Source organism: Erythrolamprus reginae, chromosome 5 (assembly GCF_031021105.1).
Source record: "Erythrolamprus reginae isolate rEryReg1 chromosome 5, rEryReg1.hap1, whole genome shotgun sequence".
NCBI lineage: Eukaryota > Metazoa > Chordata > Lepidosauria > Squamata > Dipsadidae > Erythrolamprus > Erythrolamprus reginae.
This window is the reverse complement of record NC_091954.1, coordinates 51,802,753-51,829,443: the sequence shown is the minus strand read 5'-3', so window position 1 is coordinate 51,829,443 and position 26,691 is coordinate 51,802,753.

Here is a 26,691-nt window from a genome sequence, read left to right as displayed (position 1 = left end):
ACCAAGCCGTCACCCGTTGCCGTGGGTTCCTCGATTGGGAGCTGCCGCTTCCCTCCGTCCAGCTCAGCCACGCTGCCGTAGAAAGCACAGAGGTTATTGCCACCGCTTCTGCCTCCACTCAGGGAGCCACCGTGGTCACCGCGCCTTTTCCTCTCCCTCAGCTCAACCACGGTGGCTCCCTGAGTGGAGGCAGAGGTGGCGGCAATAACCTCTGCACTTTCTACGGCAGCGTGGCTGGGCTGCCTGGAAGGAAGCGGCAGCTCCGCGGAATGAGGCGCTGGCGGTAGACACAGGCGGAGGGAGAAGAGGGAACCAGGAAGCCACTGTAAAGCCCAAGACCAGCCACAGGACGACCTTCAGCCAGGGGCACCGGAACCGCGCGCAGCCATGGTTGGAGCAGCATGAGGTAGCATGATTTCCCCGCAATTTCATCCAGGCCACCTCTTGCCTCCTTTTGAACTGCGGGGAAATCTGCGGGCGAAGCAAAAGCCAGGGCGGGAGAGAAGCGCGGGAGTGGGGAAGGAGGAGATCCCCTCAGCGCTTCCCCTCCGCCAAGCTGCCTGCTTGTCCTCGCGCCTCGTTGCTACCTCCTGCCTTTTTCCAGGGGCCTTTAGAAGTCACCCAGGGAAGGGGGGGGATTGGGGGTGGCTGCAGCGGCTTCTCGTCCTCCTCATCCGGCTGCTAACGCCCGCCCGGCCCCTCTTGCAGTCCCTTCACGGAGCGCTTTTGTCCCAGGCTGTCAGCGAAAGGGCTGCAGGACAGGCGGGGCAGGCGTTCTTCTCACAGCTGAGGCAGAATTTGGAATGTCGGGGGTGTGTACGTACGGGCTCCGCATCCCCCTGCTACCCAGAACATTTAAAATAAGAAAAACCTTCGCCGGCCTCCGCAGAGAAGAAAGGAAAAGAGAGAAAGAGAGACAGAGCAAGAGAGACATAGCAAGAGAGGCAGAGAGAGAGAGAAAGAGAAAGAGAGAGAAAGAGAGCTAGCAAGAGAGAGAGAAAGAGAGACAGAGACAGAGAGACAGAGAGAGAGAGAAAGAGAGAAAGAAAGAGAGAGAATGAAAGATAGCAAGAGAGGCAGAGAGAGCAAGGGAGAGAGAAAGACATATAGGGAGGGAAGGAGGGAGGGAGAAAGAGAGAAAACAAGAGAGGAAGAAAGAAAGAGGGATGGAGAGAGAGAAAGAAGGGAAGGAAGGAAGAGAGAGAAAGAGTGAGGGAGAAATAGAGCGAAATGGAGGAAGATTTTTTTTGTCAAAACTTTTCTTTAGCCACCCCCCCCACCCACCCCGTTCAGTGTTCCCCAGGATTTTGAAAATATGAATAATGTGCCGCGGCTCAAAAAAGGTTGGGAAACACTGTTCTAGACCCATGATGGCGAACCTTTTTTCCTTTGTATGCCGAAAGCGCGTACTCATACACTATCATGCCTGCACGAGTGCCCACACCCATAATTCAATGCATGGGAAGGGTGAAAATTGCCATACCCTGCCGCCTCCCAGAAGCCCTCTGAAGGCCAGAAACAGCCTAGGGAGGGCAAAAATGCCCTCCCCATCCCCTCAGAGGCCCTCCAAAAGCTGAAAATGCTTCCCAGAGCCTCCGTGTGAGCTGAAAATCAGCTGGCCAGTAAGCATATGTGTGCTGGAACTGAGCTAGGGCAATGGCTCATGTTCCTGTGGCACCCATGCCATAAGTTCACCATCACTGCTCTAGACATTCATTTTAATAAGTTTTTTAGAAACCTGCACTTGAAAGTTTTCATGTGTCCTTACCCTGAAGAGCCAATTTTATTTAATACCAAGACGATTGCCCTTCTAGAATTTCTCTTGATACTTTTACAAAATGCACCCCCAAGGAGACAAATGATCAGAGGGTTTTTTAAAAAAAACATTTCTTGGACTAATGCTAAAGTAATTTCAGATTCATTTCTCAGAAATGAACTGAATTATCCATTATTATTTTCTTTACAAATACAAGTCTTTCTAAAGGTGAAGTTCTTAGCTTTAACCCCATAAATTTATTGACAAGTCAGCGTTTAATCTAAATTGCAATCAATCAAAACTGCAAAGCAATAAACTGTTTCCTGAAGATATGAAGGAATATCAGGTCATCACATGAAATAAGATTAATCGTGGGACATAAATATGATAGTTGAATAGTAACAAGAATTCACTGAAAAGGAACATTTCATTATTTCATTTATTAACTATATAAAGCATATGGGAAAATTTCTTCAATTAATGCTAATGTTACTGTAGTCGTGTAAACATTCCTCTTACATAATTTTTTGACATCCTCTGAGAAGCTCAATTTACAGAAAAAGGTAAAGGAAAAGCTGTTCTACTGAACGTGCCAACCAGCTGGCCAAGATTTAGCTCATCTGGCAAGTGTTTCATTTGTGAAACACTTGCCAGATGAGCAAGTAAACGCCAGTACAGATTCCAAAGTCACAAAAGCCCTTCTGACTATAGAGCTGAATGTGTCTTGGCACAAGATAAATCAAGTGATTGCTGATTTTGGAGCAAAAAAATGGCATGAAACACTTATGGCAATTAGAGGGTGCATAAAAGAGTGTCCAGAAAATTGGCATAAGCCTCTAAATCAAAATTAATTTTTCTCTAGGTGTCTAGAAATTCAGAATTCCATCTTTAAGCATTTGATTCTGAAAGTACAACTTTGGTATTCACTCAACGTACAGCTTAAAAAGGAATGGAAAAATACTGCTTTTCCAAGATTTGGAATAGTTTATAACAAAACAATTCAATTTCTCAAAATGACAAGCCATTAATAAATGGCATAAATGACCTTTTGTAAAAAAATTGGGATTAGTTTAGTTTAAAACTGATATTATCAGTTTTAGAGCAAAGGATGCGTGTTTACTGATGGCTGGGCAATTGATAGACAATGCATACATAGAATGTTTATCATACATTGTGTCAGGCCTAAGTCATAATTGGGAGTTATAGACTTTGGCCTGCCACAGTAGAATAGTATCATGGGCATTGGGAGGGGCAGTTGCATGCGAGGGAAAATTACTAGCCACAACAAATTCCTTTCTTTAAGTCCAAGGTCATCCTTTGTTCTGCACCAGCGGATGTAAGGAGGAGGTCCATGGAATCCTTGTAATGGACTGGTCCTCGTGATGAACTTGTGGGTGTGGGGTTGAGGTATGAACCTTAACCTGGGTGGGGTACTGGAAGGAAGTCAGTATCGGGATGGCAACAGCGTGACTAACAAGGCTCTGATAATAAATTGCAACTTGGATGAGAGATTTGGACTGGAATCTGATTTATTTCTCAAATATTATTCGGGGCGCTAACACATTATGTCAAATGCCGCATACTTTGATTATTATATATGTACACATACATATTCATATATACATATACATGCATATACGTATGCATATATAAATGTAAGTATATATGTATATGTTATATGTATGTATATGTATATATAAATATATACTCTGTGCATGCATATGTGTTTATATGTGAATACATATATACATATAAACACACACATACACACATGCATACACCTGAAGTCTTCGGAGAGGGACAGCATATAAATCCAATAAATAAATAAATAAGTCTAACCATAATAAAGTAATTAGAAATGGCAATTTACAAGCATTCGTTGCAATAATATATGCGGTTCATTTGAACTAAAAATGTTGATACTTGAAAAAACAACACCAATTCATTTTTATATAATTTTACCTATAGATCAAATACTTAATTGAATTACATGATTAAAAATAGGCCAGATACTTTAGAAAAACATTTTTTGGCTTTATGGGGTGAAAAGGAGTGTGAAGATTTCATTAGCAATAGCAACAGCATTTAGACTTATATACCGCTTCACAGTGCTTTACAGCCCTCTCTAAGTCTACGGAGAGCGGCGGCATTCAAATCAAATCAAATCAAATCAAATCAAATCAAATCAAATCAAATCAAATCGAATCGAATCGAATCGAATCGAATCGAATCGAATCGAATCGAATCGAATCAAATCAAATCAAATCAAATCAAATCAAATCAAATCAAATCAAATCAAATCAAAAAGTGGTTTACAGAGTCAGCATATATAGAACACCTGAGTCCTCATTTTACTGACCTTGGGAGGGTGGAAGGTTGAGTTAGCCATGAGCCAATGAGAATCGAACTGCCAAACTGCTGATAGCCAGCAGTTAGCAGAAATATCCTGTAGTACTGCATTCTAACCAGTGTACCACCACAGCCCTTAATAGCAATTCTTGTTACATTTAGATCCCACTAAAATCTATCAGATAGAAATCATCATGTCTTTCTTATTTTCCATGTGATATCCATGTCAAAGGCACCTATGATCAATCCATATATGGTATGTAAGATCCACTCTCTTTTGACTATTACATTTCTAAAAATAATTCTGGATAATTAAATTATGAACATTAAAACAATTAACAAAGATGGGTCTGGGTAGAAATTGAATGGGGGACCCCAGAGAATTCCAGGCTAGGCTAGGAAATCAAAGGACAAGAATTTCCCTTTCTAAAAAGAATGGAGAAGTAATTTGGTATAGCCACTTCCAACTGAATAGAAATATTTGAATACTGTCTGGGCTTTGGTCCACATGGTCCACCTGGGGGTCTAGCACAGAACCGAGCAGTGCGACTTTCTGCATTTGACTGATGCTGATTTTGTTAATTTTGAGCTGTTTTAGATGTAATTCCAGTGCTTTTAGGACAGCACCCAGTGTTCCAATCACCACTGGAATTACCACTGCTGGTCTGTGCCTTAATAATTGAATTTTGTTTTTTAAGTCCTGGTATTTAATAATATAGCCCTTGGTGGCAGGGTACGGCCAGTAAAGGGCAGCCATTCATGGCTCTACTGAAATGCTCCAGTGGGGGATGGAGCATGCGTGCATGCACCCACCCTTCAATTTCCTGCACATGCGCAGAATCGTGACCAGAAGCAGTCCCGCACGGGAGCCACCAGCAGGAAGAAATCTCCCAGGAAGGAGAGCAGCTCATTGGGGAGATGATGTCACTGCCGCTTCGCCCACTTGCCAGTGTTCCCGATGAGCTATTCTTCTTCCTGGAGGATTTCTTCCTGCTGGTGGCTCCTGGGTGCCATGAGTCTATTGAAAGGGGAAGTGTGTGTGTGTCACACACACAGTGTGTCACAGAAGTGAGCAATACCCCCACACATTTTGTAAATATTTAAGTATTTCTTTTGATGTGACAACACTGTGGAAATGACAGTATGGTGCAGTGGGTGGGAGTGAGCAGTGGGGGGGAAAGCCATCACATAGGGCAAATGGCGGTGAACGGGTGGTGGGGAGGCAAACAGTGGAGGGCAGCGGCGAACTGGCACTTACCTGTTTGCATGTTTCTTTTTGCTTCTGCGCATGCACAGAAGCAAAAAACCCTGGAAATCTCATACACGCATGAGATTCGCCTTCTGTGCATGCACAGAAGCTGAATACCATGCGGTGGTGCACTCAGGCCTATTCTGGTATGGCCGGGAATGGTGGCTCACCCTGGCCTAGGTTATAACAGGACAGGTTCCACAGGACAGGTTCCACATAGAACAGGCCTTGCTATGGTTGACAAAAGTTGAGTGCCTATGCTCAGTGTCATATCCAGAGGTTGGCTTTGGAAAATAGATGCATGAATGCTGCCAGCATTGCTGCAGAGGTTGAAGGGGTGGGGTGGAGTCAGCCTGTCAATGCTCAGACCATATGCCACATACTGCATCAAACTGGTCTGCAAGGATGTCATCCCAGAAGGAAGCTTCTTCCAAAGATAATGCATAACAAAGCCCACAAACTGTTTGCTGCAGACAAGCAGACTAAGGACATAGTCTGGAACCTTGTCCTGTGATCCAATGAGACCAAGATAAATTTACTTGGTTCAGATTGTGTCAAGTGTGTGGGGGACGGCAACCAGGTGAAGAGTATGTTTTGCCTACAGTCAAGCATGGTGTGGGAATGTCATGGTATTGGGCTGCATGAGTGCTGTCGGCACTGGGGAACTACTGTTCATTAAGGGAACCTTGAATGCCAACATGAATGTTCCAAACTTGACTGTAAAAAATATGACTTCAGCAACCGAGTTGTCGAAGCATGGAACTCATTACCTGACTCAGTAGTGTCAACCCCTAACCCCCAACATTTTCCCCTTAGACTATCCACGATTGACCTCTCCAGGTTCCTTAGAGGTCAGTAAGGGGCGTGCACCAGTGTGCCTTCCTTCCCCTCTCCAATTGTCTCTCCTTATCTCATTTATCTTTTCTTCCTTTCAAATTTGTTCACCTATACTTTTATATCTTTTCTTCTATTCATTTCTTTAGTTATATTACTAAATATCTATTATCTTCAATGTGTATTATGTATTGGACTAAATAAATAAATAAAATAAAATAAATAAATGTATTGTGACATACCGAAGCAGAGTATGATTCCCTCCCTTTGGAGACTGGGCCGCAGGGCAGTATTCCAACATGATATCAACCCCAAATACACCGCCAAAATGGCCACTGCTTTGCTAAAGAAGATAAGGGAAAAGTAATGGACTGGCCAAGTATGTCTCCAGACCTAAACCCTATTGAGCATCTGTGGGGCATTCTGAAATGGAAAGTGGAGGTGTCCAAGGCTTCTAACATCCACCATCTCCATGATGTTATCATAGAAAATAGAAGAGGATTCCAGGGGCAACCTGTGAAGCTCTGATAAACTTTATTCCCAACAGGGTTAAAGCATTGATGGAAAATAATGGTGGCTACACAAAATATTGACACATTGGGGCCCATTTGGACTTTATCACTTAGGGGCATACTCACTTTTGTTGCCAGAAATTTATACATTAATGGCTGTGTGTTGAGTTATTTTGAAGGGACAGCACATTTACACTGTTATACAAACTGTATACTCACTACTTTACATTGTAGCCAAGTGTTATTTCTTCAGTGTTACATCAAAAGATATTTACTAAATGTGAGGGGGTGTACTCACTTCTGTGACACATTGTAGCTGCAAAATTGTTGATTTGCCATTTTGGAAAATTTCTGTATTAATTCTGAAATATTGATGAGCTAAAACTGCTTTTGTTACATTTCTCATAATCTCATTGACATACAGACTCTCATTAAACATACGCAAACAATGTAAAATATTTATTGCTTTATTAACACTGTCCATTAATATATATTTTTAAAGCTTCATATATTTGCCATGGTGAGAAAGCAACACATGTTCATAGAATACAGACATTCATTGTTTTCATAAATGCCTGATCATGTTTATGCAACCAAAAGCTTGGTGGAGAGAGGAAACAGATTTCACAATAACTTCTGCTATCATCAGAGAAAACAATCATTATAATAGAGACAAATATAAATGCCCGAGTAAACATTATTTTAAAGTTTGTAAGTAAAGACAAAGCTGGGCACATTCACTTCTAGATAGTTCTTTCAACATCATTGTGATTAGTTTTTCAATTTCATACCAAAAACAAGAACCGGGATTTCATTTACAGTTGATAAAATGCACTTATGGTGCTGATAATGTGAGAGAAACAATACATTAGAGAAAGAAAGACTATAAAAAGGTTCCATAGCAATGGATCTGAATCACATCCATTTATTATCCGCAATGATCAATGTCCAGCACCAGTTTAATTGTTTTGGTGTAATGAATATCTGAAAAGTCTTGAAATGTATGGTTTGGAAGCTAGATCTAAATCCAGTTTGCCAATATGCACATATGAACATATACACAGCATATATCATCTTTCACTGCAATATCGGTTCTGCTTGAAGGCAAAACAAACCATTATTTTATAATATTTACAATACATTAAAAAACCAATTGGAAAGCATAAAGAAGTAAAATATGTCTTCAAAATGAAAAAACAGTGAAGTCCTAGCGTAGATCAGAGGTCCCCAATGTTTTGAACCTCAGGGACCACTAAGGGCATAACGTTAAATCCCACAGAACGCCAAATTCATAATTGTAAATCCCATGGACCCTAATTTATAATTTCAAGTCCCACAGACAACTAATATGATTTTTTAAAGGTAAATAAATTTTAAAATAATGATAAGAAAACTTTCTTTTTATTAGTATGAAATGCACCCTATTTAATATAACAAAATTCTAAATGCTTATTTAATTATAACAAAATTGTAAAGGCTTATTTAATCAAAACAAAATTTTTAAAGGTTGTTTCATTGTAACAAAATTATTAAAGTTGTGTAATTATTATAAAATATCAACCAACAAATACTCTACTCTCCACATTGGCAAAAAGAATCCAAACCACACATCCAAACTGAATAAACAATCTCTCACTGCCAAACCACACTCAGTAAAAGACCTTGGAATACTAATATCGAATGACCTAAGTGCTAAAGCCCACTGCAACAATATCACCAAAAAAGCTTCTAGAGTTGTTAACCTGATCCTACGCAGCTTCTGCTCAGGCAATCTCACACTACTCACAAGAGCCTACAAAACGTTTGCCAGACCCATCCTAGACTACTGCTCATCTGTCTGGAACCCATACCACATCTCAGACATCAACACCCTGGAAAATGTCCAAAGATATTTCACCAGAAGAGCGCTTGACTCCTCCACTTGAAACAGAATATCGTACGAAAATAGACTAACAATCCTGGGCCTAGAAAGCCTAGAACTACGGCGCCTAAAACACGATTTGATTATTGCCCACAAGATCATATGCTGCAACGTCCTACCGGTCAATGACTACTTCAGCTTCAACCGCAACAACACAAGAGCACGCAACAGATTCAAACTTAATATGAACCGCTCCAAACTTGACTGTAAAAAATGTGATTTCAACAATCGAGTTATCAAAGCGTGGAACTCATTACCGGAGTCAACCCCTAACCCCCAACATTTCTCCCTTAGACTCTCCATGATTGACCTCTCCAGGTTCCTAAGAGGCCAGTAAGGGGCATACATAAGTGCACTGGAGTGCCTTTCGTCCCCTGTCCAATTGTCTTTCCTTTCTTTCACCTATCTTATATATTCTCTTCCTTTCATATATCCTCTCCTCTAAGTTCACTTTTACCCTTATATATATTACTACATGTCTATTTTTCTTCCTATGTATTTCTGTATTGGACAAATGAATAAAAATAAATAAATAAAAATAATTGAAGCTTACTTGATGGGTGGCTTTCTGATGTTGTTGAGAGTGCAGTGCAGTGAGTTCTTGGTCTTATGCTCCTGTTCCAGCTTGTGGGGCTGACACTGCTATATTCAAGATGAGGTTTGTACTCGGCCTTAAGAGTGGGGCATGTGAGAGGGGTAATGTTGGACAGTGCAACCTTGTGTTCCCATTCACAGCCTGGATTAATTGCTCTCGGCCATATCCAGCCCAATTTCTCCACAGACCACCACAATTTTTTCATGAACCACCAGTTATCTGCGGACCACTGGTAGGCAACCTGTGCTGTAGACCATTGTTTTTGTGGCCAAATGGCAAATGTCCTTCACATTGTATCCGTATTAGCTGCTTTGCAAATGATACTGATCTGTAATTTGCACAAATGTGTTTCTGAACAAAGTAACCCTCTCACCTATTAATAGATGTCCCTCCTGTGATTTTAAAAATGCACATAAAAAAACCCATATTGCTGTTAGGAACACGAGTTTCTAATGTTTGTGGTAATGACACTTTTGAAGTAATCAACATCCAGATGGAAGGTTGGTGAAATCTGAAAGCGTAGACATTTCCAGGCTACTAATTTTTATAGGCACTTAATTGGACAAATTGGAAAGATTTGATATCTGCTCATTTTTTTATTGTTAGAGAAAATAACTCCTGAGCATTGCTGATTAGAAGAGCCTATTTCAATCTCATCTAGTTGATCCCTGTCAAAGGCAAAATAACATGAGGAGCAGTGTAACTCATTCATACGCAAATGTAAAATTGGAACAGAAACTGTTGTAAGACTGCAAAATAGAAAACGGATGCATAGCTATTTTTAGGCACCTCAAATGCTGAACATCTAAGTTTTCAACATCATTTTTAAAACCACTTCTTTGAAACTCTGGCAAGCTGTGAGACACAGAGGAGCAATAAAGCATTTGAGACTTATCAAATTCTTATTAAGAGTTCCAAACATCTTTCCTTGTGTGTCACTCTCTTAAAAAACAAATAAATTAGATTCATACCTGCAGGGGATGTTGTGTTGGTAATAGTTGGGAAGAATGTGACAAAATAATGCAATTTCATTTTGCCTTAGAGTCAGAAGCAATGAGAAATTCGATTGACTACTTCTAGACAGAAAAAGGTTACTCTAAATAAATAATTAATCACACAATCTAAAATAGATGTGAACTCTATGTTATATGAGTTTAAATGAATTCATTTCCAATTTACAATCTGTAAAGAGTTGTTTAACCCTAGTTTTCCTGTTTCAATTGTCTCAAGATCCATCTTTTCTGTGTAAGTGATTATGAGGCAAAAGAAAGGAAGGAAGGAAGGAAGAAAAGAAAAGAAAAGAAAAGAGAGAGAGAGAAAAAAACCCTAGCAGATGGTGCATCTCATTATAGACTTATTTAATAAATGGACCATTAGATCATCATTCAAGTATTTTGGAAGAGTTTGACTCCTATCTTAATTTTAAAAAGAAAAAGAAATCTGTCAGTTTTCTATTTCAATTTTGAAGATTCTGTACTCTAAACCCTCATCCTGGGGTTAAAATTAATTACAGAAAGATTGTATGAATCTTGGTTCCCTGGGTGTACTCTTCCATGAGAGGAGCTTTATTCATTGGCAGAGACCCAAAATTCAGATAGCCTTGTATCTGATTTTCCATTGAACTAAACAGGGTTGTAATTGCTTTGTTGCATGAATGGTTAATTGTAGTTTATTTAAATAACTAAGTAAAGCGATAACTACAGTGTGGTTTTATACAGTAAAATTTAACCTATTAAACACTGCCAATCCATAACTGAAGCTGAAACTGAGATGCAGACCAAAGTCTAAGCATAAGATTTGTTGGTTTACTTTGTTTCCCACTCTTTTCTTTGCATGTACAGTTTCTCTTGTTTTGAAGTTTGGACCATAAACTAGAGGGAAAGAAACCTTTCTATTTATTCAGCAAAAAAAGTCTTATCCCAGATAGGACTAATAAATCAAGATCCCTAATTCTAACTCCTCTATGTGAGGGGTTGGGTTTTTGTGTTCAAAAAACTGGTTTCCTTATTGCGCATGCGAGCTTGAGGAGGAAGTGAGAATGTAGTATAACAAGGTTCCTTCCTTCAACTTGGAACCATGATGTCCAAATGTGTGTGGAAAAAAATCCTATATGCATAAATTGTGGTTGTATTTTTTAAGATAAGAGCTAACTGTTGTGAGTGCTCCTCATCCAACTCTGATAATGATAGATTCTGAGGAGGATAAGCCAAGCCCATCTTGGTACCCTGGGCCAGTGGTTTTGCCACCTGATGCCGAGAGTGAGAGAGAAATAGACCTGGATGAAACTAAAGGAACACCAGAGTTGGCAGATATGCCAATGACAGTAGAATCTGACTTAGATGAGGAGGAAGATCAGGAGTCTTTGCTAGATGCCCGTTTTAGAAGACTAAGAAAAAACCCAAGAATATTTGTATGAAGAAAGGAAGTAGTCTGTAGTTTGTAACTCTAGGGAATTGTTGACCACTTCCTGTTCTGTCGGGCTCTCTGGTAAAATCCTCCCAAAAATTCACAGGTACGAATTTCAGACACATACACATTTGAAAATTCAAAACAATGTTCTTTATAATGAAAATTCACTTAAACCAAGCCCTCTTCTGGTATAGCAAAGAGCACTCGTCTCCAAACAAACTGGTAATTGGTACAAATCCCTTATCAGTTCTGTGATACTTAGCTTGCAGCTGTGAGGCAATTCACAGTCCTTCTTTCACAAAGTGAAACACACTTTGCTCTGGTTTAGTTTCAAAGCGGGGAAAAATCAGCACACAAAAAGTCAAAGTCAGTAAAGCAGTCACGAAACACAACAATCAGATAATCCTCCACAATGGCCAAACCCACAGGCTGCTATTTATAGCAGCCTCACTAATTACCACAGCCCCACCCAACCACAGGTGCTCTCATTTTCTTTGATAATAATCTCTCAGTTGTTATTGCCTATGCATCGCTCTCCGCATGCGTGGCTGTATCATTAACTCTTGTTCTGAATCCAAAGAGGAGCTAGATAATTGATCTCCTTCTGAGCTGTCTGCCACACTCTCCTCCTCCCTGTCACTCATGTCTTCTTGGTCAGAGGAGCCTTCATCAGCAGATTCCACCAGGGGCAAAACAGGCCTGCAGCATGTGGATGTCTCCCCCACATCCACAGTCCTTGGGGCAGGAGCTGGGCCAGAGCTAACCACAAAACTTCCTATAGTAATTTGGGATGGAGTTACAATGTTTTGCAATGGAGTTGGATGAAGTTTGATATTTTAGCCAGGTTATGCTAGCTATCTGTTATTTTCCTGCTAAAATCCTTGGAATAAAAGTGCCTTGTCTGTGGAGATGCTGGGAAGCTGTAATACTAAGTCTGTGAACCTGGAGACTTCTTATCTCATGAAGGAATGCACAAGTAGCTTTTATTTTTGGCAGCAGCCTAGCAGCGAAACTGTTATCTCTTAATTACCCTCACTGAGAAACTGCCAAGATTATATCACATGCAATGGCTTGTAAAAATGAGACTTTATATATAAAAAGACTGATTTGAAATATCAGTGAGTGGATTCCTCCTTTGTTTTCAAGCTGCCTAGGCCCGGGATAGAACACTAACAAACTTTGTTTTGTTTTGTTTTTTGCTTTGGACAATCTTCTTTCCATCTGCATTTTTCCTGGGGGAAAAACAAAAAACACAACTAGCAATTTCATGATGTCACTGAAGTGGAAGGAGCCCTGAGCCAGAAAAGTCTCAATTCTACTCATTTCAAAATGGGCTGAAATAAGTGCAGGTGGCTTGTACTCTTATATTTTTAGTACAATATTGTTCTACGCTAGCAGAGGCATTGATGTCAGGGAGATGTGACTAGCACTTGTAATCCTACTTCTACTTTACTAGATGTGTGAAGTCATTTACCTAAAAGTTTTTCTTGCCATGCCATTCCTCACCTTGCAGTAGAGGTTGCCCTTTGTAATTATGTTCTTTCCCATGAAATGAAATAAAGCCAACACTGTAAGTGTACAATCTGATTCAGGTCTCATCCAAATGCTCACTGTAATGCACTTTCCCCTGTCTATGAAGCAACACAGAAGCATGCAGGCATAATTTGCTCTAACCTGGCAGCCAATTTGTTAAGTGAGTGATGTTGCTTTTACGGATTTAATAAAAAGGCACTGATTAGAGCATGCATTTCCCCTTCTCACCAACACTTTGAGGGATATGGGCAATACAGAAATGTGAAAAATAAAACAAAACATTCGCACACCCTCTTGGCAGGCAAGGAAAGCAACAAATAAAAGTGTTTTCCTTAATAATGTGGTATGACAGAATTGGGCACTAGGAATCTGCATCTCACGCTTCCTTCAATGGAAGCTAATATTGCTCTGATCGGTTCTGCCATCAGATTGAAATAAATAAGTAAATGCCATGCACCATATCATGCTTTCCACATGTTATGTTAGTGGTATGAATGCTTCCAGATAGAGGGCTGTCACTTGGGATAGTTTGAACTTCCTTTATTTGGGACAGCAAAAGACATGTGTCCAAAAACTTCCTTTGATGGTGTAATGGAAAGTTGTAATGACAAAATGAAGGAAGCACAGGGAGGGCGGCAGCTGAATTCTCTTTTTTGACCAGTTTCTATGATGATTGACAGTGAGGTTGCTATGTAGACTTCTCAAGATACTGCTAAGTATCTTGAGGTCTACAAGCTCTCAAGATACTTAGATACTTCTTGAGAAGTAACTTCTCAAGATACCCAAGCATAGTCCATAAAATCATCTTCTACCATTGACCTTCCTGTCAACGACTACTTCAGTTTCAACCACAACAATACATGAGCACACAACAGATACAAACTAAAAGTAAACCACTCCAAACTCGACTGAAGGAAATACTACTTTAGTAACAAAGTAGTTAATGCATGGAACTTACTACCTGACTCTGTAGTATCACCACTTAACGCCCCAAAACTTTACCCTTAGACTATCCATTGTTGATCTCACCCAATTCCTTAAAGGGCATTAAGGGTTGTGCTTAAATGCGCCAGCGTGCATTCTGTTCCCTGTCCTAATGTCTCTCTCTATCACTAGTATCATGTATATAAACATTGTTATATCTTTGTATACTACCAATACATTCTTGACATAAATAAATAAATAAATAAATAAATAAATAAATAATAATGAAGTAAAATGTAGCTGATCACAGCCAGAGAAGCAGTGGAGAGCCGTCTTCATGGAGCTACCATACCTTATCCTCCTCTGGGATATGATGATAGTGGAAGGGAGCATTTGAGGGAGACCTAAGTGTGCAAAACGTTCTCAATTTCCCCACTGATTATGCAAACTAGCTGGTTGATGACCATGGAGAAGGGCGAAGCATGAACAGGAGTAGAACAGCTGGCGTAGAAAACTGTTCTTTATTAAAAAGGGGTTTACTACTACCGTCACAGTGTCACTGAGCATATGTTTTGAAAAAAGTCTAGCACTGTATCCCAAGACTAATGAACATATATTAACAATGAGCTTACAGAAGAGTCAACTTGCACTTTAGAAAGTACCAGCCAGATTCCACACAGATGTCTGTCTCTAGACTCTAAGGCATGTAAATTGCAGCCAAAAATGTGCTATCTAAGCTGGGCAGATTTAACTGCGTCACCCCTTTCAAAGTGCCAGATGTTACACAGGTATTTGAACCTGTTAAACGTTAAAGTATTTTGGATCAGTTAATTATAAAATTATTGGGGAATGAGTTGAAGGTCAAGAGGACTTTAAAGTGAGCTAAGATAAAGGATACATGCAGGTGACTCCTTTGTTGCTGAATTCCAAAGTACTCCAGCCAAACGCTCTTTCTTTTCTAGCTTTGATATTTTTACAATAGGAGATAATATTATTTTGGCTATGCTAAAAGGAAATTTCTCTCCCTCCTTCTCCTTCTCCTTCTCCCTCCCTCCCTCCCTCTCTTCCCCCCCTATTTGTCTACCTACTTATTTATCATTCCTACCACCCTAAAGAAATTTTGAGGCATAAATTGCTGAATATCATGATGAATGCATAAGTATCTATTACATACCTCACGATATTCCAATAGTATATGGATTCCCTCTCCCAACAGCCACCCCTGTAGCTGTTAGTTTTTGGGTACAAATAATAAAAGCCTCAGCAAATTAACAACTGTGTCAAATGAAATGGGATTTTAGAAATGCTAGACCAGTGTTGGCGAACCTATGACATGGGTGCCACAAGTGGCACGTGGAGCCATATCTGCTGGCACACAAGCTGTTGCACTAGCACAGCTCCAGTGTTCATGTGTGTGCCGGCCAACTGATTTTTCACCTCGCACAGAGGCTGTGGGAGGGTGTTTTTGCCTTCCAGAGAGCCTGCAGGGGGATGGGGAAGGCATTTTTACCTTCCCTCGCTCCAGGGAAGGCTCTGGAGCCTGGGGAGGGTGAAACACAGGCCTACTGGATCCAACAGAAGTTGGGAAACAGGCTGTTTCCAGCTTTCAGAGGGCCTCTGGGGGGGCAGGGGAAGCTGTTTTCGCCCTCCCCAGACATTGAATTATGGTGAGCACTTGCGTGTATGCATTAGTGTACGTGCACGCTCTTTCGGCATCTGCGAAAAAGAAGGTTCGCCATCACTTTGCTAGACAAATTGCAATCCCTCCATTGGAATCAATTTAAGCTTCATTTTTCAAGTTTTCTCATTCTCGTTGGTTGGGACACATCTATCTGTGCTTCTTAAAAAATAATAAATCTTGTTTGTTATGCAGCTTTTGGGGGATGGTCTACCAAATAAACTGCTATGTTTTCAAATCCCCATTTCACATGCCTAAATGCATCATTGCATCACACCTGCCATGTCAAGTTCTCATCCCCCCCCCCAGTTAATATATTCACACAGAGTGATTTGCATACTCATTTTCTCTTTTTCACATGGCTGGTGCCGCTTCCTTGCTGACTGCAATCTGATATTTTGACTAAAGACTCTGACTTTTGAAATGGATGTTAATGGAATACTGTATTGATTTGGAAAATCAGAAGTGCTGATATTTGTGGCCAAGCTAAATGAGCTTTACTTATTTATTAAAATATGTAGAAAATTGCTGCATGATCTCTAGGACAGAATACCCAGTAACTGGGTTAGACACATCTGTATTAAAATAACTAAGTTATTTATTCCACATGATACAGTAATTATAATACAGTGGTACCTCTACCTACAAACGCCTTTACTTACGAACTTTCCTAGATAAAACCTGGAGGTTCAATATATTTTTGCCTCTTCTCAAGAACCGTTTCCACTTACAAACCCGAGCCTCCAAAACTGTAACCGGAAAAGGCAGGGAGAAGCCTCTGTGGGGCCTCTCTACAAATCTCCTGGGAGGAAATAGGACTGGAAAAGGCAGGGCGAAGCCTCTGTGGGGCCTCTCTAGGAATCTCCTAGGAGGAAACAGGGCCTCCACCCTCCCTGTGGTTTCCGCAGTCACACGCATTATTTGCTTTTACATTGATTCCTATGGGAAAAATTGCTTCTTATTACAAACTTTTCTACTTAAGAACTTGGTCACAGAATGAATTAAATTCATAAGTAGTGGTACCACTGTATATCTGGGACATTAATAGATTATATTTTTATTTATTTATTTATTTATTTATTCATTTGTCCAATACACAAATACATAGGAAGAAAAATAGACATGTAGTAATATATATATATAAGTGAACTTAGAGGAGAGGATATATGAAAGAAAGAAAATATATATGATAAGTGAGAGAAAGGAAAGACAATTGGACAGGGGACGAAAGGCACACCAGTGCACTTATGTACGCCCCTTACTGGCCTCTTAGGAACCTGGAGAGGTCAATCGTGGAAAGTCTAAGGGAGAAATGTTGGGGGTTAGGGGTTGACACAATTGAGTCTGGCAATGAGTTCCACGCTTCAATATAACCAGGAAGACATTCACAAAGTTTTGTCTGCTTCTTCCCATTACAAAGTATCATTCATTATGAAAGAAAAAGAAAAATACATATTGTAATAATAAAAATCACAGAAGCTAAGTGAATGCTTCTGTTTAAAACAGCTTTTTGAAAATGTCATTTCCAGAGCTAATTATCTTTATTTCTGAATTGCTACCCAAGATCTCATTAAAAATTATATTGAGTTTGCTGTAAAATATTACATTTTGATTTTATCACTTAATCTAACTTTATAAATCAGTGCTTATAGATCAATGTTGAAAAGGAAAGCTAATTCCTTTTCATCTGTTTTTCCTGCTTTGAAAAGAAATTAATATAAGTAATTTGACTGAACTAAATGTTGTCAATATTTTTTTTAAAAAAAACATGCTATAAAGTATACATGGGGAAAATGTGTTTGAACAATGATTCAAAGGTATCTATGCTCGACAATCAAAACTTTGACAATCAAAGATTACCTAAAGCAGGGGTAGGCAAAGTTGGGTTTTCTATGACTTGTGGACTTCAACTCCCAGAATTCCTGAACCAATCATGCTAGCTCAGGAATTCTGGGAGTTAAAGTCCACATGTCATAGAAGAGCAAACTTTGCCTACTCTGGACCTAAAGTCATGTGTGTTGAAACAAATTCTAAAAAAGTTCTTAAAAAGCTTGTAAAATTATGGCTTGAAAAAGAATCATAAAAAACTTATACAGAGTTATAAGCTTTGACCTGAACACATTGCTTCAGATAATCATCAGAGACATTTCCCCTTTATAGACACAGTTTAAAACTGAAATGTATCAAATTTTAATCTTACATAGAGAGAAAAACTTTAAACCAGGCTTATTTTTTTTATTAAACATAGTGAAGATTAAAGACAATAAGAAAAAATTAGTATCAGAAAGGTTTACTAAACTCAATTAGTGCGAAACACAAGTAAGACCACCAAATTTCTCTCCCTTGATATATCAAAATATTGCTCTAATTGAACCCAAAGGAGTCTGGTTCCATTATTTAATGCAGAACTATAGCTCAGTATTGTATCCGTATTACTTTTTTTTCTTTTAGTGACCTACCTGTTATCCCTTGCATTGGGGTGGAATTAGGGTGACTGAATAGAGCTAAGCATTTACTGGCTGGATTCCCTTCCTGATGCCTATGTAGAGTTTGCAGCAGATATTTTCTCTCTGCACCCAGAGAGAGAAACATCTAACACTACTTGGGATCAACGTCACAGCTTCCTGATTGTGAGGCAAGAGCTCCATCGCTAGGCCACCATGCTGCTAATTGAATCCGTATTATGTTTAAGGAGATGCAATTATGTTTAGTATTTGACCATATGCAACCATTCTGCTGAATTTAGTGGATTGCAATTTGGACTTGGGAGACAATTTTGAGAAGCCCAAGATTACCCTAAATATGTAATAATTTGTCTTGACTTGTCATTCCAAATCGATTTTTAAATAAATGGATGTTAACATTAAAGCCTTAATTTAAGAACTAGAAATTATGGATATATATTTTGAAAGTGGTAGGCTGAATAACATGGGAGTGATATAAACAATCCTCAAAATAGCCTGATGTATTAAGCATAACTGTGCAGTAAGCAGAGATTATTGAAAGGGAAAAGACTAGATCAAATGTTTCAAATTGTCTTGCTTATCATGTGTAGTAATAGAAATATAGAATGGAAGTGAAGATGTGGCCTTAAGGCGAATTACTGTTAGGTGATATTATATACAATGGTATTAAACAAACTCTTGGACCACAAATATTACTATCCCTGAGACCTCTAGATATTGTCCAAAATAACCAAGTTTGACTACTTATTGAAATTGAATATGTACATACACATTCAATTTCAAACAGTTAAATATACAGTATACTGATTTAGCTTTATAATTGTTACGTATTGTACCTTATCTGCTTGTAGTACATTCTTTGGCAACTTGACTTTTTTTTGCTATATTTTTCTATCATGGGTGATATTTTTTAGATTACCAATTTATTCAACTAGATACATATGTGAAATAGACCAAATGCTATACATTTCTTTAGACAGTTCATTAATTTCTATTTCAGAGAGATTAAACCATTAAACATCATGACTTATAGAGTCTATCCTTTTATGAGATCATCCATCATCTTACATAACCAATTAAGTTAATATCATCAGTTTGAGATTCTGTCAAGAAAAAATTAATCCTGTAAATTTGGGAAGAAGTTGAACATAACTTTTCATTACTACTTAGTTCAGAAATGAGTAACGTGCAGTCCTAGGCTGATATTTGGTTCTCAGTTACCTTCAGGCACCGCTCAGAACTTAAAAAGCTATTTGTGGGAACTACTGAAAAGTGAACAGACCATTCTGATGTGAACATGGATGGAAATGGCAGTTGAAAAATATTAAAACAAGCATATAATAAGTAAAAGAAACACAAAGAAAGCTCATCAAATTTCCCTTCAGTATTGTACCATGACTCAAATGTAGTGCAATCCCACTATTTGGAAGCTCCATAACCTTTACAAAAGTTATGTACAGTCACCAAAAGCTTCTAACGAAACGATTTTGTTGATCAGTTAAGTGCTGTTAATTTGTTAAATACAATAAATACAAATTGGAGGTCAACCTATTATCCAAAGCACATCAATTATTTACCTCTGTCCAGATTCTTGAAAGATGACACATACACTAAGTATTAAACAACTGGAAGAAATAAATATTTCCTTAAAGTGAAATTCTGTTTCATGAGCATCCAAAAAATCGGTCAGTCTTGCATGGTCCATGAATGATAGTACATTAATGTTTCATGGCTTGAGTGGTTATGATCTAGGCAATATTACAATACAGTATTGGAAAACTTCCAGTTTTCAATTATAAAGCCCTTCATGGCATAGGACTAAGTAATTTCTGCCCCTCTATATGATTAGGTGGAATGAATCCCATTGATTAAACAATATCATATGCAGTGTTTCAGTTGAGAAAGGGGGAGCCAGTTACTGCACTCTTGTTTAAGAAATCCCTGAAAACCACCTGGGTTATGATGGATATTGAGACTCATATAGGATTTTATCAGTTAGCAAGAATTGATTTTTTATTCTGGACAGAATATGGTTATTGGCTTGTTTTTAATGCTTTTATTACTTTTAATATTGCATGCTGACAGGAGTATTATTGAGTATGGATGACCTATTTTTTAATAAATAAGAAGGTGAAGAAGGTGAAGAGCAAAAAAGGCAAAAAAGGCAAATAAAAGGCATTTAAATTATTTTGTTTCCTTTTTAATAAATAAGGAAACAAAATAATTTAAATGCCTTTTATTTGCCTTTTTTGCTCTTCACCTTCTTCACCTTCTTGAGAATTCATTTTTTAATGTGTGAAAGACAGGTTAGATATTCAAGCTACAAATAAATATTTAAAGATGCTGGGTTACCGCTGTCTGGCATTTGCTGAGCCAAAAAAACCCCAAATGAAAGCAAGAGCACAAAAACACAATGAGGTGGAGGATATTTTCAGCTGCTTACCAAATAATATGGAAATAAAATGAATGTTGGGCTGTGTTAGTCACATCGAACTCTCTGGGAATGGGAGGGAGGGAAATGACATAATGAAAAAATAAACTTGGCATGTTTAAAAAGTCTGCCTCAGACCAGTTTATTTATGGAAAACCACCATCTTGCTCTAGCAATTTAATCTAAAGGAATAAAAAATTGACTGAACTAATGTTAGCATATGCAATTCAATTTATAGAAGCAATTTGTCACATGTATGATTTCTCTAAATAATAGTATAATAAACTGAATGAGGAAGCAAAGACACATGGTGAAATACTCCCTATTCAAGTGTGCCTGTCAGTTGTTAGAGAACCGGTCGTGAAAACAGCGCGAGACTCCACGTACCTGTCCAGATGCCACCATTTGGGTTCTTTTATCCTCTGCACATGTGCCAAGTGTTTGGTACATGCGCAGAGTGTAAAGAACCCAAATGGTGGTGTGTGGTTGGGTGGCTCTCTGACAATCAAGAGACACATCCAAATCCGGAACATTTTCCCCCTGTATATGTTGTGAAGAATGAAAATAAAAAATACTGCATGTATGATTGCTCCACTAGAGTGGCTATTAAAGCAACGAATACAGTCCACTGCCCCACCTATATTCTGTTTGCAAAAGTTTGGAAAAACAATGACCAATTAATTAACATTCTTGGGACATACAAATTTTGCTGCCAATGATATTAGGGTCACTTTGCCTAATGGTAGAGCTAGGTCTAACCTGAAATGCACAGCCGGTGCCTTTAAGAGCCGGCCGAAATTGCCCCTGGAGCCGGGAGATGCTGCCGGTGCTATTTCCGGCTTCTGGGGGAAAACCAGAAGTTCGGCTTCTGGCAGCGTGCCAGGCTGGCACGCTGCCTCCTGGGCTGGGAGGAGGTCCTAAGCCACCCTATTTAAGGGCGGCTCGAAGTGGACCTCCTCCTTTTGCCCTCGGCTATCCTGAAGCGAACGCACGCGTTGCGTTCTCATTTCGTCAAAGCCACGTGGAGTCTGATAGCCTCAAGGAGTGGCTGGAATTCTGGGCCTTATGGATCTCACGGTTTGGTTGCTGGGTGCCAGGGCAGAGGACAGGCCTTCAAGAAGGCCTTTCCTGCACAGTTTTTTCTTAAGTTTAATGGGCTGTGCTTGGCCCGGGTGGGTGTAGCCCATGCATAGCCGTTACTTGGCTTTTGAAGAAACAGTTTATTTTTAAGTTAACGCTTGGCCGAAGTTTAATCCTAGATAGAGGCAGATGTCCTGCCTCAGCTGGGGGTTGGACTAGATGTCCTGTAAGGTCCTTCCAACTCCGTTAATCTGTAAAGTGGGCTCCGGGGTCTCCGGGGCCTTTTTTATGGCCTTCAGCCCTCCCTCCAGTTAGCCGTCCCTTGAGGGCTCTGAGGCCTTTTTTGGGCCTGTAGCTCTACCTTTTGGTAAGCTCTGGGCATTTCTTTTACATATGACTTAGTCATAACTTTAATAATGTTAATAAGGATGGATTATTTCTATCATATACTGTGTTTTCTATATACAGTGTTCCCTCAATTTTCGTGGGGGATGCGTTCTGAGACCGCCTGCGAAAGTCGAATTTCCGCGAAGTAGAGATGCGGAAGTAAATACACTATTTTTGGCTATGAACAGTATCACAAGCTTTCCCTTAACACTTTAAACCCCTAAATTACAATTTCCTATTCCCTTAGCAACCATTTAGATTATTACTCACCATGTTTATTTATTAAAGTTTATTAAAAAATATATTTATTAAAGGCGGATGAAAGTTTGGCGATGACATATGACGTCATCGGGCAGGGAAAACCATGGTATAGGAAAAAACCCGCGAAGTATTTTTTTAATTAATATTTTTGAAAAACGGTGGTATAGACTTTTCGCGAAGTTCGAACTCGCGAAAATTGAGGGAACACTGTACATGATTTAATGGAATTTAATCACTTAGGCCCTATTAATTATAATGGGGGAGGCCAATTGGTAATTTATTATTACTGTGCATGAACTATTCCTGATTTATTCCTTCGTGTAAATAAGCTGAGAGTTTATTTATTTGTCAATTATGCATTTCAATTCATGGATTATTTATTGAATAATGAATTGGGAATACTTTGGTTGGGCCTCTCTCCTCAGGGCAGAGGCCTGCACCTTGTTCAGCTTATGGGTTCAGGTATTGTATACAACAAAACAAAACAAAACAAAAAAATAATATCCACTGCACTTAGATTTAAAGGCAGAACACTTAACATTAAAGAGATCACATGCGAAAAGCAAAAGCTAAAATGTATTAGGCTGCATACTTGGGCACTTGCTGGCTATCTCTATGCATTGCCATTCTAATATCTTGGATATCTTCACTCTTTGATGCTACTGGTCTGAATCTGACTGAATTGGAAGCCATTGCAATCCTATTTTGTTCTAATAATTAATAACCTGCTATCAGAAAACTAAAAAGTTGGGATAATATGGATACTGCCAGCAGTTGGCTGTACAGCTTTCCCTATTTGTAAAATATTGACTTTGCTGAGTAAATCAAAGAAGTGGTAAGATTTAAAACAGGACAAAGAGAGCACCAAGATAGAGCAAGGCAGGACTATAGGCTTTTGCCTCCACCATGAGCAATTGTCGTTTTAGAGCCATCCAGGTGGAAGATGAGGAAAACAACTGAATTGTCATACTCTGGAAGGTCAAACAAACACAAATCTAAAATTCACAACTGGGAAAAATTTGTTAGTGAGTTTAAACCCCAGTATCTGCTTACTGACTTTATGTATGAAGACTTGCAAATTTTATGACATAAGTGAAAGTCCTTATTAATTTCAGTAAAATATATCCTATGAATAAATAAGTACTTTTTCAATATTTCATTATAAAACAGCCTGCCACTACTCAAGCTTGAGACTTTGAACAAGACAGTAAAATACTTTATGAGGTTAACAAATTCCCACTCAAGTTTAAATAAACAAGTGTACAGATAAATGGAACTGAATGAGAAAATACAGTATGTGATAGTCTACTTTGTGTGGAAGGATTCAAAGGAGGCAACCAGTTTGGTGTTCTGGATAAAATAGATGAACTGAAACTAGAAAAAGTGAGCTTCTTCAAATGGGATAGACACAGGGAACCTCTATTTTATTCCTGTAATTTCATGATCTCTATTCTACAGAATAAGATGCCTTTTTGTATGTGGATTCTCTGTTTTCTTTTCTTATGCTCTCTTGTGCTACCATATTCCTCTAAGACTATTGTAGCTATTTGTAAAGCTCTGGAATTTAGTTCTTGAATCAAATGAAAAGCTCTTGGAATTTCAATTGATTTCTCTGAAATGAAAAATGTCTAGAGTAAAGTAACCAGATTTTAACATTGGTAAAGAGGGACACCATTGACCGGAGGGGGGGAGGGGGAGGGGAGATGTTCTTGATTAAAAATTTGGTCTAAATGGGGCAAAAAAACCTTTCATTTTCTTTCTCTCTCTCCCCCTCACCCTTTTTTCTCTTCCTTCCTTCCTCTTTCTTTCTCTCTCCATCCCTCTTTCTTTCTCTCTCTTCCTCACTCTGTCTTTCTCTCCCTTCCTTCTCTCCCCTCCTTCCCTCCCTCTCACTCTTTCTCTCCCTTCCTTCCTTTCCTTCTCTCTCTCTCTCTCCCTTCTTCCCTCCCTCCCTCTCCCTCTTTCTATCTCTTTCTATTTCCTTCTCTTTCTCCTTCTCTCTTTCTCTCTCCCTTTCTTTTTCATTCTCTTTCTTCCTTCCTCTCTCCTTTTTCTCTTTCTGTAACTTTTCCAGTCCTTCCCCTTCTAGCTACTGCGAGGTTGCCAGCCCTGAAACTGTGCTGCCGAGGCTCATAAAAGCAAGGAAATGCTTGTTTATCAAACAGAGCAATAAAATAATGTTTTGCAAGGAGTGGGGGCAGCCAATCATGGTTTGAATTTGGGACATCACTTTTCTTCGAGGTATCATTTCCTGCCTGGAATCTAGAGAAGAGGATCTCACTGAGTGAAATAATCCCTAGGGTGTGTCTGATGCAGGAAAATGCCTGTGTTTTTATGGCCTCACCAAGTCTAGCTATGGAAATAATCTTATTTATTAAATAATACAGTTATCATTATGCTAAACAATTTATATGCTATTAAAACTGTACTTAACAGTATAATTTACTCAAAACAGACTGCACTGTATTGATAATGGCAATACGTTGTTTTCTCCAAAATATGGAAGGGCTGTTAAACATTACATCAAGAGGTTGGCTGTGTTTTCTTCCTAAACTCTCAGAAGAACACAATCACAGGCTCGGAAGGGACCTTGGAGGTCTTCTAGTCCAATTCCCCCGACTCAAGCGGAGACTCAATTCCATTCCAGACAAATGATTGTCCAGACCGAGTAGTGTCTGGAGCTTGACTGGAGGGGGGGCGGTTTGTGGGGCAACAGAGATTTGAGGGTGTGGAGATTTGAGGGTGGAGTGGAAAGCGAGGCGCTGCCTCTGGTGAGTCCGGATGGAGGGTCTGCCAAGGGGGCCATGTGCACCGCCGTGAGTCCTTCTGGGCCTCTGCGGGGAAAGGAGGTGGCAGGTCACCAGGGAGGGCGGTTGGGCCTCTGGGGTCCATCGGACAGCCAGCGAGATATCTTGTGAGGGGCATCTGTGGGTCCAGAGAGGAACCCTGAAGAGGTGGATGTCCTCGGTTGGATTCCTCCCATGGGGAAGAGAGCCCTCGCCCCCCACATCTTCTTCGGCTTTGGCTTCTGCCTCCTTGCGGGATGTAAAAAGAGTCCAAGCCCGAGGGCCGCTCCAGGGCTCAGGGCCGCCTCCTCCTCAGCTCCTCGCGGTGCTGGCTACTATGGTGGCCCTTGAACACCATGCCAGCTCGCGCTCTGCAGAATACTCCACCCTCAAGCGCTGCCTTTGACCAACCAAACCATGGTCAGCATAGCTTGGTTGGGGCAGGGGTGAGGGCAGGAAAAAGACTTTGCTACCAGTGAAGAGGAGAAGGAGGAGGGGCAGAATTGAAACATGCCCCTCCTCTCCTGCTCTCCCTCTGCTGCTGGCCATCCCCCTCTTCATTCCAAAATCTGGACATTTTGGAAACCCGGTGAGACATGGGACAAATGATGGAAAAGTGTGACTGTCCTGTGGAAAGCGGGACGTCTGGTCACTTTAGTCTAGATTAGGCTTCACTTACCTGCATATCCATTCTTCCATGAATAAATAACAATGCACAATACTGTCAGTTTGGAAATTGCAGTGTACTATTTTTCAGAGGATAAGATGCATCTTTTTATCCCTCTCCAAAAGAGGGTGAAAACTTGGGTGCATCTTACATACCAAATGTAAACCCCCACCCAGCCACCCCCACTCTTTGGTCTTTGCCTGCCAACAATTTACCTCTTTGCAGCAAACAGCAGCAGAGCCTGATCTGAACAAGCCTCTGATTATCCACCCCACACTCAACTGATTGAAGTTGTCAGCAAACCCAATGCTAAAATGAAAGTGAAGCTAAAGCTGCATGGAGGCAATTGCTGCAGGGAGAGGCAAAGGCTGAAACTAGCTGTTTGTTTTTTGCTGCAAGAAAAATATAGTCAATAACTAAAAATGTGTATAGAATGTTCAAATTATTAGACTTATTTTTTTTTAAACTGCTTTATTATGGTTCTAGACAATTTAACAAAATGAAGAAGCTTTTTAAAATAAATGCTTGATTTGAAGAGGCCCGGTGCTATTGTATCTTCTTTTAAAGTAGCAGAGAATACTTCCAGAAAGTCACATCAATTTTAAAGATCTGTAAAAGTATAATCAGAAATGTCCTGTTTTAGTATTAAGTATTAGTATTAAAACAAAGCAGCAGAGTTAAATCCTGACTTAGTCATGTTTAGAATAGTTCTATTTAAATAAATGGGGGGGGGGGGGAGTTAGGGTGACTAAAGAAAACTTGTACACTTAATGTAGATTTCTCCAATTCTTTGCTATTTCTACGGATCAGGCACACATGCATAGAAATACACAGCAAACAGTGTATATCATATG